Consider the following 14,359-nt stretch of genomic DNA (forward strand, 5'->3'; position numbering starts at 1 on the left):
CTCTTCACATATTTATTTCTCTCCATTAGGGTTTACCTCTCTAGATAGGCATTTGGAGATAATCTTAGGTCATAATCAATGGCTCTAGTTGATTATTTCTTCTTTAGGCTTCCCTTTTTCTTATTGGTTTCTTAAGTAATTTTGGGATGTGTGATATGACTTGGTCCTTATCTTTAAATATCATAAATTAAAGATTATGTAAGCCAAAAATGGTTTACATACAAGTTTGTGCCATTACAAACTTGTATGTCCATGACTAGTTGCTTGACATCAATATGCTTCTGATGCTCAACCTTAACTATTCTCTATTGTCACTTGACCTTTGAATGACTCGGCACATACTATTTCTCAACTCCTAAATAAATTGGCACTAACCATTTTCTTGGTGCCTAAATGACTTGCATTTACTATTTTCTCAACACCTAGATAACTCAGTGCTAAATATTTCTTGGCACAAGTAATAGCTCGATCTTAGTGATGACCGACTAACTCTGCCAGATTATGACTAAGTGTTTGGTCACTAACTTGTCAAGACCACAATGAGATCAACAAAGTTTTAGTTTGAATTCCTGATTATATGCTATAAATTTAGTATTCTATCAATTATATTGTTATAGTTTAAGTTAAAGATCCATCTAAAAACCATATGTGAACATATATAGGCCATAATCAATGAGGTTTGAGCATTGCCAAGGACATATGAGAGGACTCTTGACCACTATAGGAAGCCAGTGAAAGAGGTATTTATGATGACAGTTTAGCACTATAAATATTCATTAAAAAAGGACTGTTGTGAATTTGACTAATTCAATGCTAGATACATTGAATTATATAAATTTAATAGTCTAACTTTGTGTTTTCCTTTTTTTGTTTATGTAGGAGGCATCTGATCCACCTAGTTCAATGAAGGGCCTACATTTTGATGATCCACCAGTAGCATAGGATAACATATTTTTCATAGGATATGTCATGAGACATTTTGAGATGGCATATGCCATATTGTATAGAGAAACTTTGATAGTATACATATTTTGATGGCATGATAAGCCACATTTTTTATATAGATATATATATTTGCATAATTTGTCTATGGATACATGTATTTTGATAAATATTTGCATAATTTGTTTATGGCTACATTTATTTTGATATATATTTTTGTCATTTATGTGCACAAGGATATACATTTTAATTTATTATAGTATTGTTCAATTTATCATGCATCATGTGCATTGTTCATGTTTATGGAATATCATTCATTTTGATCATGTTTGTTATATTCCATTCAAATGTACTAATTTGTGAAGAACATTTTATCAACCCTTATTATCAAAATTTAATGCAATGTTTAATTTGAAATTATATCATATATGTTTAATTTGAAATGATGTTTGTAGTCCCTTAAGATGTCTACAATTAGCCAAATCCATGGCCAATTTGGTCTTAGGAGCCCATCTTTGGTCTTCAGGGATGCTTCAGTATGTAGTGGTCACAAACATTATAGGATCTCTATGGTTGAAAAAGGGGGTGTATATAGGGTTCACCTATCCATCTAGGGCTAACAACAATGATGATTAGATTCCATGATCAATAGTTTGAAAATAGGGTACTAATCCACCAATGAAGTGACATACACTACAAGTTTTGGCATTAGGTGACATAGGGAGAGATCAAAGGAAACTAGGGTCAAGGGCACACCAATCTACCAAGGCCATCTACAAGAGTAAACATAGTGGAAACAAAAAATAGAGAACAACAACCAAAAGAGTTAGAGAGACAAAATACTTATTGATTCATCATATTATCAACATACATACCTAGTGTAGAAGTAAATGAAAGCCAACTTTACAACTCGCCAAGATCACCTACATGTAGATAACCTGATAAATGAAAACCAAAGAAGGAAGAGGTGAAGCTTGAAAAAATACTAAACAGACTAAGAGAGAAGATTACAAACAATGAAATTGTATTGCTATACAATATGCCTTGAAATGAGATATGAAATACAATGAGAGAGCTCGAATATAAAGGCCTCAAGGAAGCTTGTAGAACAAGTTGAAAAGTGCTAGAAGATAAAGTTGACAACTAAACATATGTCCACAAAAGGTGGGATATCATCGAACAAGGTGAGGAGATAAGTATGACTTAAATAGGAATAAACTCTTGTGTTGTCAACAACTCATCAACTACAACTATTAAATAAATGCATTAACCTAAGTAAACTAAAGTAAAAGAATAAATAATTATTTACTCTAACACCCCCCCCTTAAATGCAACTTGGGGGAATGCCTTCAGCTCACAAAAACTAAGGTGAAATGTAGAATGGGTCCTAACAATGAGGCCATGTTAGGTACCCATGTACAATGCAAAGAAATGCAGCCTCTAAAAATGGGAAAAGAGGGAAAACATCATGGGAAAAATCCTCACGCAAAAAGAGGTAAGAAAACCTAGTGAAGGATTGAAGAAGCCTCCAACTAGAGAAATGTCCCATAAAATAGGAACAAAAGAAGATCATGAAAAACATCACTAGAGCATGAAGAAGCTAAAAATTCTATCACCAAAAAGAAACTACTGATTTGACGAACCTCTATGGAAGAAGAAGGCATGAACCGAGTGTGTTTATATGGTAGATGATCCATCTCACAGAATGCATAGGTAGCCAGCCACTACAATCACCTAGTATATATGATCAAACATTGAATACATAGCTTACACTATCATACCATCAAACCAAGGAAGCAATAGAACAATAAAATAACCCCCCTTAATGTAGATGGGGTGAGATGATAGGCAATTGAAAAAGTGGGCCAAAATCCTCTGCAGAAAGAACCAAGAACAACGAGAGAGTTGAAGAGGTACAAACACCTATAAAGACATGGTCACCAACACTGCATGGGGCAAAAAAGGAAGAGGGCACAAAAGTAGCAAACAACTATCCCTCTGTGGTGCTTTATAAAATAGTGCTAGTACAACTATCTCAAAACAATGTTCATGAACCCAAAATGCAAGAGTGGTACTTTATCTCAGTGCATTTGCATAAAGATGCTTACAAATGATATCCACAATGATCAAAAATGGAAAATAGCTCATACAAAAGATAGTATAGCCCAAAACAAAAGATCTCATGCCATGAAAATGATCCTTAGACCTAGAACACCCAAGATATCCACCATAGAGAAAAAATGCAAAAAACATGATGGAAAGAACATGGGGTAGAATTTGATGGAAATGAGAACATTTCTAAAAAGTAGACAAAATTAGCTTTCCAAAAATATATCATTTTCAAAAAATGGAGATGGGATGCAAAAGAAAAGCTTGCTGGAGTGAAAAATAGAACTTTGAACTTTGACTACAAAAATGAGCCAAAAAACTACATAAAAACCTAAAAATATGTACACCAATGTCTTTGTATTCGAACCATCTTTCCAACACTTATTTTGCGTCGAAAAAATACTTTCGTATGCTCAAGTTATGGCTAAAAAATTACAAGTAGGTCAAAAAGGACCCTAGAGAGCCTGTAAGTGTGATGATGTAGTACTAATTTCATGCTAACATCAACATTCCACTAGCTTAAAATTGATGGCTTTTTAGCCATCACAGCTTAAAATTGAAGGCTTCATAGCCATCGCAGACTGGTGTCAATTGTCTTGAAAATGCAAAGGTGGCAGAAGTGTTGGAAAGGACATAAGTGGGCAATGAATACTAGGGGTGATGGGCACAGTGGTGGCGAGGACCAGTGTCAACATAGTGAAGGCACTGGGTAGGTGGTGCTAGGGTGGCCATGGAGTGGCGGTTGTAGAAAGGCTATGTCGCAATGGCTTTATGGTGTTGTGCCAATGGAGGAGGTCACAGAGCGGCATGGGGGTGACATTGTAGTGGCATAGGGGTGTTTTGGTTGTGCTCCTTTTTCTTATTTTTGTATGTCAAAAAATTCTATACAGTCTGTATGGCTAGCCCGAACTAAAAAATTTTGCCTCCTAGAGCTCTTGTCACCAAAATCAAAAATTTTTAAATAGATTCTGACTGTAACGGGCCTTGTAAACTCAATAGAAACATTTTTTTAGGCCCAAAGTGCTTTGAAAAAATGCTCTTCCTCTAGATTGAAGAAAAAAATCACAAACAAATTAGGGTTTGTGTCTCTGAATCACGACTTCAAAAAACCTTCATCTAGGAAGTAGCAAGGAGGCTCTAATACCATGTAGAAGTTGTTGAAAGCCAACTCCACAGCTTGCAAGGATCACTTGCATGCAAATAAATTTTTGAAGGGAAACCAAAGAAGGAATAGGTAGAGCTTGGAAAACCACTAAACAGACTAAGAAAGAAGATTGCAAACAATGAAAACGTATTGCTATACAATATGCCTTGAAAATTAGATATGAAATACAATGAGAGAGCCAAAATATAGAGGCCTCAAGGAATCTTGTAGAACAAGCTAGAAAGTGCTAAAAGATAAGGTTGACAACTAAGCATACATCCAGAAAAGGTGGGATATCCTCGAACAAGGTGAGGAGATAAGTATGACTTAGATAGGAACAAACTCCTATGTTGTCAATAACTCATCAACTACAATTATTAAATAAATGCATTAACCTAAGTAAACTTAAGTAAAAGAATAAATAATTATTTACTCAAACACTTAGCCATGAGGCCTTCTAAGTTATGACCAATAATATGATTCAAACTCTAATGTTTGATGATGGACTTTGCAATCCAATTTTTCCAAATATCTTTAATGCCCTTTTTCCCTAAAAATTGATCTTAGACCTCCCAAAATACTTGTGTGGTCATATATTGTACTATCACATAAATTAAATCCTACATTAAATGCATGTAAAGCCACAAGTTAGATCACATAAAATATTAAATGCCAATGCCAAAATTAAATATGTGCAAGGTCTGCCCAAACTAGGACTAGACACATACAACTTGGTTGAAGAAATACCAAGACAACACTAGCACTCAACACTGCTTCACACATATAGGAACTTGGCATCAACAAGGAGTTTGACACCAAGGAGTTTGACACCAATAAGAAATTGACACCAATAGGAACTTGACACCAATAGGAAATCAACACCAATAGGAACTTGGCACATACTAAGAGCTTATAACCAACTAAGATCTTAGCAACAACTAGGAACTCGACAATGATTGCAACTTGGAAACAAAAGAAAAACAAGAAAGCATGTAGGTTGGAAATGAAACCAAGGATGCTTCTACATCAAAAAACTAGGGTTGAAAGAAATGATTCTCTTGAATCATGCAATTGTCACAACTTGAGTTGAATCCAACTTAGATTGGGAAATTCATGTAGCATCTTCCATTGGTCTATTCTTCTACTTCACCAAATACTCATAATAATATTTTCTTTTGTTTTCTTACTAACTCTTTGATCCAATACCTATTCAACCTCTTCAATATTCTTCTTATGATAATCATCTAATACAAAAAATTCATTAGTTGACTTGTGATGCTTATATAAATTAGTAACATTGAATATAGGAGATAAATCCATGCTATCAGGTAACTCAATTTCATAAGCATTTCCACTATCAAACTTCTTCATCTTCAACTTACTATATGTTCCACTAGGAAATATACCTTTCTTCAAATAAATGATCACCTTATCACCAACTTCAAAAATATGATGTCTCATAGACTTATTCACATTCTCCTTATACTTCTAGTTACATTGTTCCAACTTCAACCTCACTTCCTTATGCAAAGACTCTATAAAATCAGAAAATTCTTCCCCTACAACACTTCTCTTCTCTTCACTAGAAACATGCCTTAAATCTGATACTCCTTTAGGTTGCATTCCAGTAACAATCTCAAAAGGTTTTTCCCTATACTCCTATTCAAAAAATTATTATATACAAACTCAGCTTATGTCAACACCATCTCCCAATTATGTGGTTCATCTCCAACTAAGCATCACAACAAATTACCAAATCTTCTATTCACAACCTCTATTTATCCATCTATCTATGGATGGAATGTAGAACTAAGTCTCAACTCATTAGTCATATTTTTCCACAAAATTCTCCAAAGATGCAACAAACTTACTGTCTATGTTAGAAATAATACTTCTTGGTAATCCATGCAATCTAATAATCTATTTGAAGAAAATTTCAACAACATGCTTAACATCTAATGTCTTCTTACATGGTATAAAATGAGTCATTTTATAAAATCTATCCACAACAACAAATATAGGATCACACCCCTTTACTATCTTAGGTAATCCAAGAATAAAATACATACTAATATCACTCCAAGGTTTCTCAGGAATAAAAATAGGTGTATACAATCTAGTATTTTGACTTACTAATTTTGAAACTTGATAAAATTCGCAACTTCCAACAAAATTCTAAACATTCTTGTAAATATATGGTCAATAATACTTATCCTTCAACAAACTCAATGTTTATTGATTATAAAGTGTATAACCAATCCACCACAATGTTTTTCCTTAATCAAATTAACTCTCATAAAACTTCTTGGTATACATAACTAAATTCCTTTGAGTAAAATACCTATTGAATGGAATAATCATCATAATTACTCATGTGATCTAATAGATTTGGTGCTATGTACTCGGTCTATGCCTTATAAAAATTAGGGTTAGTATCATACAACTCTTTCATTTCATCAAAACTAAGAAATTCAACCTTCATCTTGGGAAACAAAGAACATCTTTTAATCTATACATCAGTAGCTCGATTAGTGACTCTACTTTTATGCTTGATCACAAATGCAAAACTCTACAAGTTTTCAACCCACTTCATATGTTTCTGCTTCAATTTATGTTGACTTCCAAGTATTGCAAAGCTTTATGATTAGTTGACTTCCAAGTATTGCAAAGCTTCAATACAGCTCCTATTGCACTACCACTTGCATTACACTCAACTTGAAATACCTTATTAAAATTAGGCAAAGCCAATATAAGAAATTCAGCAACCTTTTGCTTCAAAATCTAAAAACCCTTATCAGCTCCATGTGTCCACTTGAATTCCTTTTTATCTCCTCTCATTGTCTCAGTCATAGTATTACAAATAGAATTGAAATTCCTTATAAAAATTTTGTAGAAACTAGCCACATTCTCAAGTGTAGTCCATTTCAAAATTGTTTTAACCATATAAGGATCCATTCTGAAACCATCATTTCAAATCACAAATCCTAAATACACAATCTCCTCTTACATAGAGGAACAATTTTTCAAGTTAATCATCAACTTCTCGTCTTTTAATCTCTACAATATTTGTTTAACATGCTCAATATGTTCTTCCTGAGTCTTATTGAATATCATAATGTCATCCAAATAAATAATGACAAAATTACCCAAAAATCTCTTTAGAACTTCATTCATCAACCTCATGAACATACTAGGTGCATTAGTCAAACCAAAAGGCATAACCAACCATTCATATAAACTATCTTTTGTCTTGAAAGCAGTCTTCTATTTTTCACCTTCATTGATTCTAATTAATGATAGCCACTCTTCAAATCAATCTTGGAAAAACACCTTTATCCACTCAAACAATCCATTATGTCATCTACCCTCAACAAAGGAAACCTATATTTCACTGTAATCTTGTGAATAGCTCTGTAATTAGTACACATTCTCCACTCTCCATTCTTCTTAGGTGTCAATATAGTAGGTACATTACATGGACTCAAACTTTCTCTAATAAAACCTTTCTGCAACAACTCATGCAATTAGAAGGTCAAAAGGTGCTCAATGCAAGTTTGGTTCAATTCTTATGTGCATATTTTTTTATGTTATGGAAGAGTTTCCTTCTATCTGAAAGGTGAATTGGAATTGAAATAAAATTAAAATCACACAAATTAATGATTTCATTGATCAGATGGATGATAATTTTGAAGCCTAAATGACAAGCTATTTTGAGGATTTTAAGAAATCCATGAAGCAAAGTGTTAGAATACCAGTTTCCCTACTAGAAAAACATATCAATGGTATATACTTTTTGGTTGACATTGATTATACGTACATATAGGTAGTAATTACAAGAGTAAGGTGGATAAGGCCATTGGAATATGAACTTGATGTAGATGAATCCTCAACAACAATCATAGCATTGCTTGTAGAAGAGATTGATAAGGAGGCTCCTCACTTTGGTACATATGATGTTGTAAAATCCAAAGTTGAAAAGGAATTGAAGATAGCCTCTGTAATACAAAAGAAAGAAAAATTAGTGAAGAAGATAAAGAAGAACTTTGGTTCAAATGTTGAAGGAGAAGCAGGTGTTGAAGAAGAAGAAGAAGGAGAAAGTGAAAATGAAGAACAAGAACAAGGGCAAGGTCAAATGGAGTTGAACCAAGGCTTAGGATAAAACAAGGAGGAAAGTGTAGAGAAAGAAGAAGCCTAGACAAAGAACAGAAAGGCTAAAACTTAGTCTCCAGCTCAGGCCAAACACAAGAAGGTGACCAAACCTGCACAAGCCAAGCCAGCACCAACAATAAGAGCTAGCAAAAGGGCATCTAAACAAAAGGCCAAAGAGGCAAAAAAATAGAAGAAAAAGGCCACTGAATAGCCTAATGAAGTGCCAAAGAAAAGAAGAAAATATGTGGCATAGCCAGACATTGATGATGAGGAGAGAACAGAATTAGAGGATCTCAACTAATTCAGAGTGGTAAGCCATCCTCCCAAATCTACCATAGATAAGGTTTGTTAAAATATTAAGAATGCATATGTGAATGAATTGAAAAATATTGATTTCATCAAGCTAAGTAGAGAAGAGCAAGATAAAATAGAGGAATCAGTATATGCCATGATGGCTGAATTTAAAAATACACCTAAAGAGCTAGACAATACCATGCCTAGAGAGCTATATCAGATAATTGAAAACAAATGGCATTATTGTTTGAAAATGGAAAAGAAGATCAGAGAATCTAAGAAAAGAAGATTAGAGAATCTATCTTAGCACAAGTGATGCTTGACCTAAGAAGAGGTCAAATAACAAAGGCTAATAAGAAACATGGTGGAAAATTTGCACCTAAATATAGAGCCTTCAACATCCTACAAAATAAGATTGAGGATGTAGTAAATAAATCCACACAATTGTGTAAGATAATCTACCAAATAACTTATGACAAGGATGAAGAAGCAAATAAGGTAGAGGCAAGTACCAAGGAGAACATAGAAAAAAAGAAAGGAGAGGAAGAGAAGCAAGAGGAAGAGAAGGAAAAGGAAGCAATAGAAAAAGTAGATGAAGAAAAGAAAGATAAGGAGAACAAAGAAAAAGGTGAGGAGGAAGAGACACATGAAGGAGAAGATATGGCAATAGCTAAACAATAGCAAGAGGAAGAGAGTGTGCAAGACATACAAATGCCACCTCCTAGCCCTCCTCATGTAACCATCACACCTATAAATACAATAACTATCAAGGATGTTCTTGACAATTTGGCTTAGAACATCAATCCCCTAACTACAGAGGATCTCTCCAAGATCCTTCACCAATCCACTCTACAGGCATAACTATACACAAACCCTATATTGGTGAGTGTAGATGAGCTATAGAAGGTAGTAGAAAAATCAAAAAGAGACAAGGTGAAACCACAAAAACCACCTTTCACCTATACAGCTACTAGCACTAAAAATTTAATGCTTGCACCACCACCTCTAACAATTGCAAAAGTAACAAGTGATACCATTCAAAAGCTAGAAGAAGGGAAGTCTAGTAAGAAGGAGGAAATGTCAAAGGAAGAGGAGTAGGCTGCTATTTAGACATTGATAGAACTACCAAAAGTAGGAACTCCCACAAAGACTCCTCAAAAGCTGAGCACTGACGCCATATCTTTTCAAATCTTCACACCAGGCTCGACCTCAACCAAGGTGTCTAGGGTACTTCACTATGCAGATGCTAAGTTAGATGAAGAGATAATCATTCATTCATATGACTCAACGACTATCACAATGGAGTAGATTACAGAAATGAAATATGCATTAAATAGGAGGCAAAGACAAGAAATACTCAAAAAAGAGTATAAACATAAGAAAGTAATACATGAGATTAAGGACATCTTTATGGATGCCTTCAGCTTGTAGTAACTAGATGAGTTAAAACCCATAATGGAACAATTATCTAACATAGTTGAACAGATTACTAGTGAAGACAAGGATACAAGTGTTAAACTTATGGAATGGTCTCAAAGGAAGTTTCAAGGGAAGGTAAATGCGAAAATATCCAGTGGTATAGCACTTGAACAAGTAGAATTGGCCAATGAAATTGACAAGTTTAAAACTATACTTGAGAATATTTTCTCATTGTACAAAAAGTTGTGTGGATTTTTGAACTTCACACAAGAGACAAATTAGAGAATAATGACCTTGGGGAGAAATCTAAAGATTTCTAGCATGCAATTACTAGGAGATCTAGCTAAAAGTGAGAAGCATTTTTCCCAATCACTTCACACTCAAAGATAGTTAGCCACACTAACAAGTGAAGAGGCCAATATAAAGGCCAAATTAATGCAGATTCAATCCTCCATAACCCCACATTTGGAGGTCCTCCACAAAGAGAAAGTCTATGCTAAAACTATCTTAACAAAAGACCCTAATCTTTCTACATTAGATGGACTTGTACATCTTGCTGTAGAGACTACCATCCAGCATAAGTCATTAGACATTACTTTGGAGAATTGGGATGTAGCTCTCAAAATGATAATGGAGGTAAACAACACATTTTTGGCTAAATATGGTATTACTCCTTAGAACCTATTTTCACTTAGGTTTGCACCCTTTTCCAAAGCCTATGCGTGAGGACAACCTAGTGAAACATAGAAGCAACCTCCAAGCTATGGGACTTGAACTGTGAGGTTGAGTCTCCAGAGAAGGCCGACTTCCTCTTACTATCAGGATGCACCTAACTACTCTTGGAGAGGACCAGGGAGAAGGAGAGCATGAAAGAAAATCTACCTAATCTAATCTAAAGAGGTGATGCACCAAAATAGAGTGTTCAGATCAATCTCTGCCCATATATGCACTATTGAACCAAAATGAACTAAGGATATACACATTCAGACTTGCTTTTAATCTAATAACCACATGCAGACCAGAAAAGCTGAATGAATGACACAAGAAAAGAGAAGATTCACTTATATGTCATTCACAGGCTAAAAGAGATACAGTCAGGTAGATTATAGACTTTCACAAAACAATGGCAAAGGCAAAGAGTTCTTGCACTTTCATACCAATGGCTAAAGGAGATAAAGTAGAGAATCATACAATTCAGAGGCAAGGGGAATTTTACACTAGAATTGCAGAGCAATAGCAGAGAACAATAGAGAATGTTTTGACCCTTTTCAAAATTTACAAAATCTACCTTTATAGTGGAGGCATAACTAAGATGTCCTCTAATTGTAGTTACTCCTCAACCACTGCATTGAAGTACTACAGAGAACAATCATGGGGAAAATTTGATCATAGATACAGATCTAGGGCAATGATATCTGATCTTTTGTGTCAAATAATGTCTCGAGATGATAGAAACGATGCCATAACTATGCTTTGACTAGGTAGATGGATTACCAAAGGTGGTGAAGTGCTCTCCCATGTTTAGCATTCATTTCCTGGTGGTTCAGATTGATCATGAAGATTGGATTCACAAAAAACCTTGATTTCCTCTGTTCTTGGTTCATTAATAAGCAAGTTAACTTAGTCAATCTATCTTCGCACCGAGATGAGTCATGTAGGCCAATCAGTTCATTCCATTCTGCCACCTTGTAGGTCTTACATGGTTGACCATTCCTTCCTTCACTAAATGCGCCAACTTTTCTCAAAGAATCCTAACCGCGACGTTACACTAACTGTCAGCTACATCTAACTATTACTGCCTCAACTAGACCCATAGAACTCTGAGGATACATGGAAAATCCTCACTATCTCACTATAGCTAAAGATCAAGCATCTTTCCATAGTGACCTAGCGAGAAACATTGATCTTCTACCATTCGATGGTCCTAAAGATACACCCACTCTGTCAATGTGCTGACCAATAGAAAGATGGCCTTTCTCCAACTTGCCCAATAAGTTCTTGCTTTTGTGGCCTGCCAAGGAAAATAGAACCCACAATCCATGTGTCACTAAGTCGTTAACTCGCTATACCTAAACAGTGTGCATCTTCCCATAGCAAGTTAACGTGGACCTTTGATCCATGCTGATCTGACAATAGTGAAAGATGCACTGAAGGGACTAGCCCACTTTTGTATTGTCATCACCTTGGCCAATGAGAAATTGAACAACTATCGACATTTCATTAATCTGTATACTCATTCTTGGTGCATCATTGGTTCAAGGTCCACCCTGTGGCTTATGGAAGAAACTTGGCCCCACAAGACACGTGGCAGTGAATCAGTATCTTGCTATATACATTTTTTGAGCATCTTTCCATAGTGAGTTAGCGAGGACTATTGATTTTTCATTGATCCAATGATCAAAATCCCTCCTGAGCATCCATTTTGCATGAGGTCCCACCAAACACTCATTTCACAGTGACTTGTTATGTCACTAACGAAGAGCTATTTGAATTTTCTAGTAGTGAGGTAGTGAGGGCCGGTGACTTTATCCAAACTTGGCGCTGAAAAAAAAAAACCACCACTGCCAAATTGGGCCCACCAATCCATGTGGCAAACACTCGCTAAGTTGCTATGCATATCTATCAAGCAGCTTTTCTTGGTGATGCAGTGAGGGTCGTAGATCTTGAGAAGATCCAACGATGAGATAGGATGTAGGCCAGCCAAAACATATCATAAGTTTGATTTTTTATTTTTTTTATTTTTTTGATGTTTCTCAAGCATTTAAAATAACATTAACTCTGGGAACTAGCCATTGGCAGGTACATATTTAAAATTTGAATATTGGCAGGGTGCAAAATGAGCAACATTTCTGGCGACTCACAGGGGATGCGAGCCTGCTACGCATAAGACCAGTGGCCTGAAGCATCTATTGGGTTACAGAGTCATAAAATACATAGATTTTGAGCACTGTGAAACCCTAACCTTACCTTTGAGATAGAAAAACACTGGAAAACCCTTGTCTCTGCAATTGGAACCACAGACCAAAACCTTCATCTGCAACCTTCAAAATTTCAAAACTTGCTATCTTATGGAGGCAACTGTGCCCATGCACTTCTTGAAAAAGTAGAGAACAAATAAGAAAATGAAACTAAAAAAACTATATACATGGAATCTCAAACCCTCAAAAACATGGTTTGAGATAAATTTCATTGACTGGGATGGGCAAAATTTAACCACTAGGCCTGCTTAACTAGAAAGCATTGGCCTATTTACAACTTTCAATCAGATAGGGACCACTCCACAATACATCGAACTTTGAGTGTCTTCTTGGTTTTTCCCTATCTGCATCCCATTTTAGAACCAAATCTCCCTCCTTGAAGATTGTGACCCTAGCCTTTTTGTCAAAACTCTTTTTGACCTACTACTAGTGTGTTTCTAGGGTGTAATGCCCAGCCAAGGGATCCAAAGAATTAACCTAGAATTTCACTAAGTTTGGTAACTTTTTTTTAATTTTTTTTTTATAACATGAAAGTAAATACCACATATAACTTGTACATAATAACGAAAGCAATAGCAATGTCCATCTAAAAGTAAACATAACATACATAACTGATTTCATTCTTTAAGAATCCCTTAACGTTGAGTTACATCTAAACTAACTAACATTCATGAATCCATCTAGTACAACATCCACATGAATAATAATGATAAGTCCAATGTTCATACATTACATTTCCAAATGCTCAATCATCCACTGTACATGTCACAGGGTATGAAGGCTTAAAAGAACATACATCTATGTAATTAAAGTACATCATCATCTAATATTAATCCATGATACATCAAAGTAGAGATAATCACATGATACATTATCATAGAAGACATATACATCTATCATAAAGATCAAACAAAATAAACTAAGTGCACAGTTCCTCCCAACCGTTAATATCATCATTAGACCATCGTGGATCCTAGCCATCCCTCGATGCGTAACATTTCAAAGCACCGAAGAGATCATCGATATTATCAGAGTAGGAATGTCACTCTTAAAACATCTACTAACATGCAAAGTAAAGCATAGGATACCATCATCTAACATATGCAAATCATCAATATCAGAAACATACCAATAAATACATCCATCATAAGGTATATCATCTATCATAATGATCCAAGAACAGAATGAAGATAAATACCAACCAAGGATGCTCCAGCCACGGTGTCTCGAACGGATCTCAAATGATAAAAGTTGAAATACACTACCACCTGACCGCATGGAACCTAAGTGGTCCACCCCACCGTGCTGAGGAGATAATCTCAAG

The sequence above is a fragment of the Cupressus sempervirens genome, chromosome 7 (assembly GCF_028749045.1).
Source record: "Cupressus sempervirens isolate cs-2001-9-10 chromosome 7, ASM2874904v1, whole genome shotgun sequence".
Lineage (NCBI taxonomy): Eukaryota > Viridiplantae > Streptophyta > Pinopsida > Cupressales > Cupressaceae > Cupressus > Cupressus sempervirens.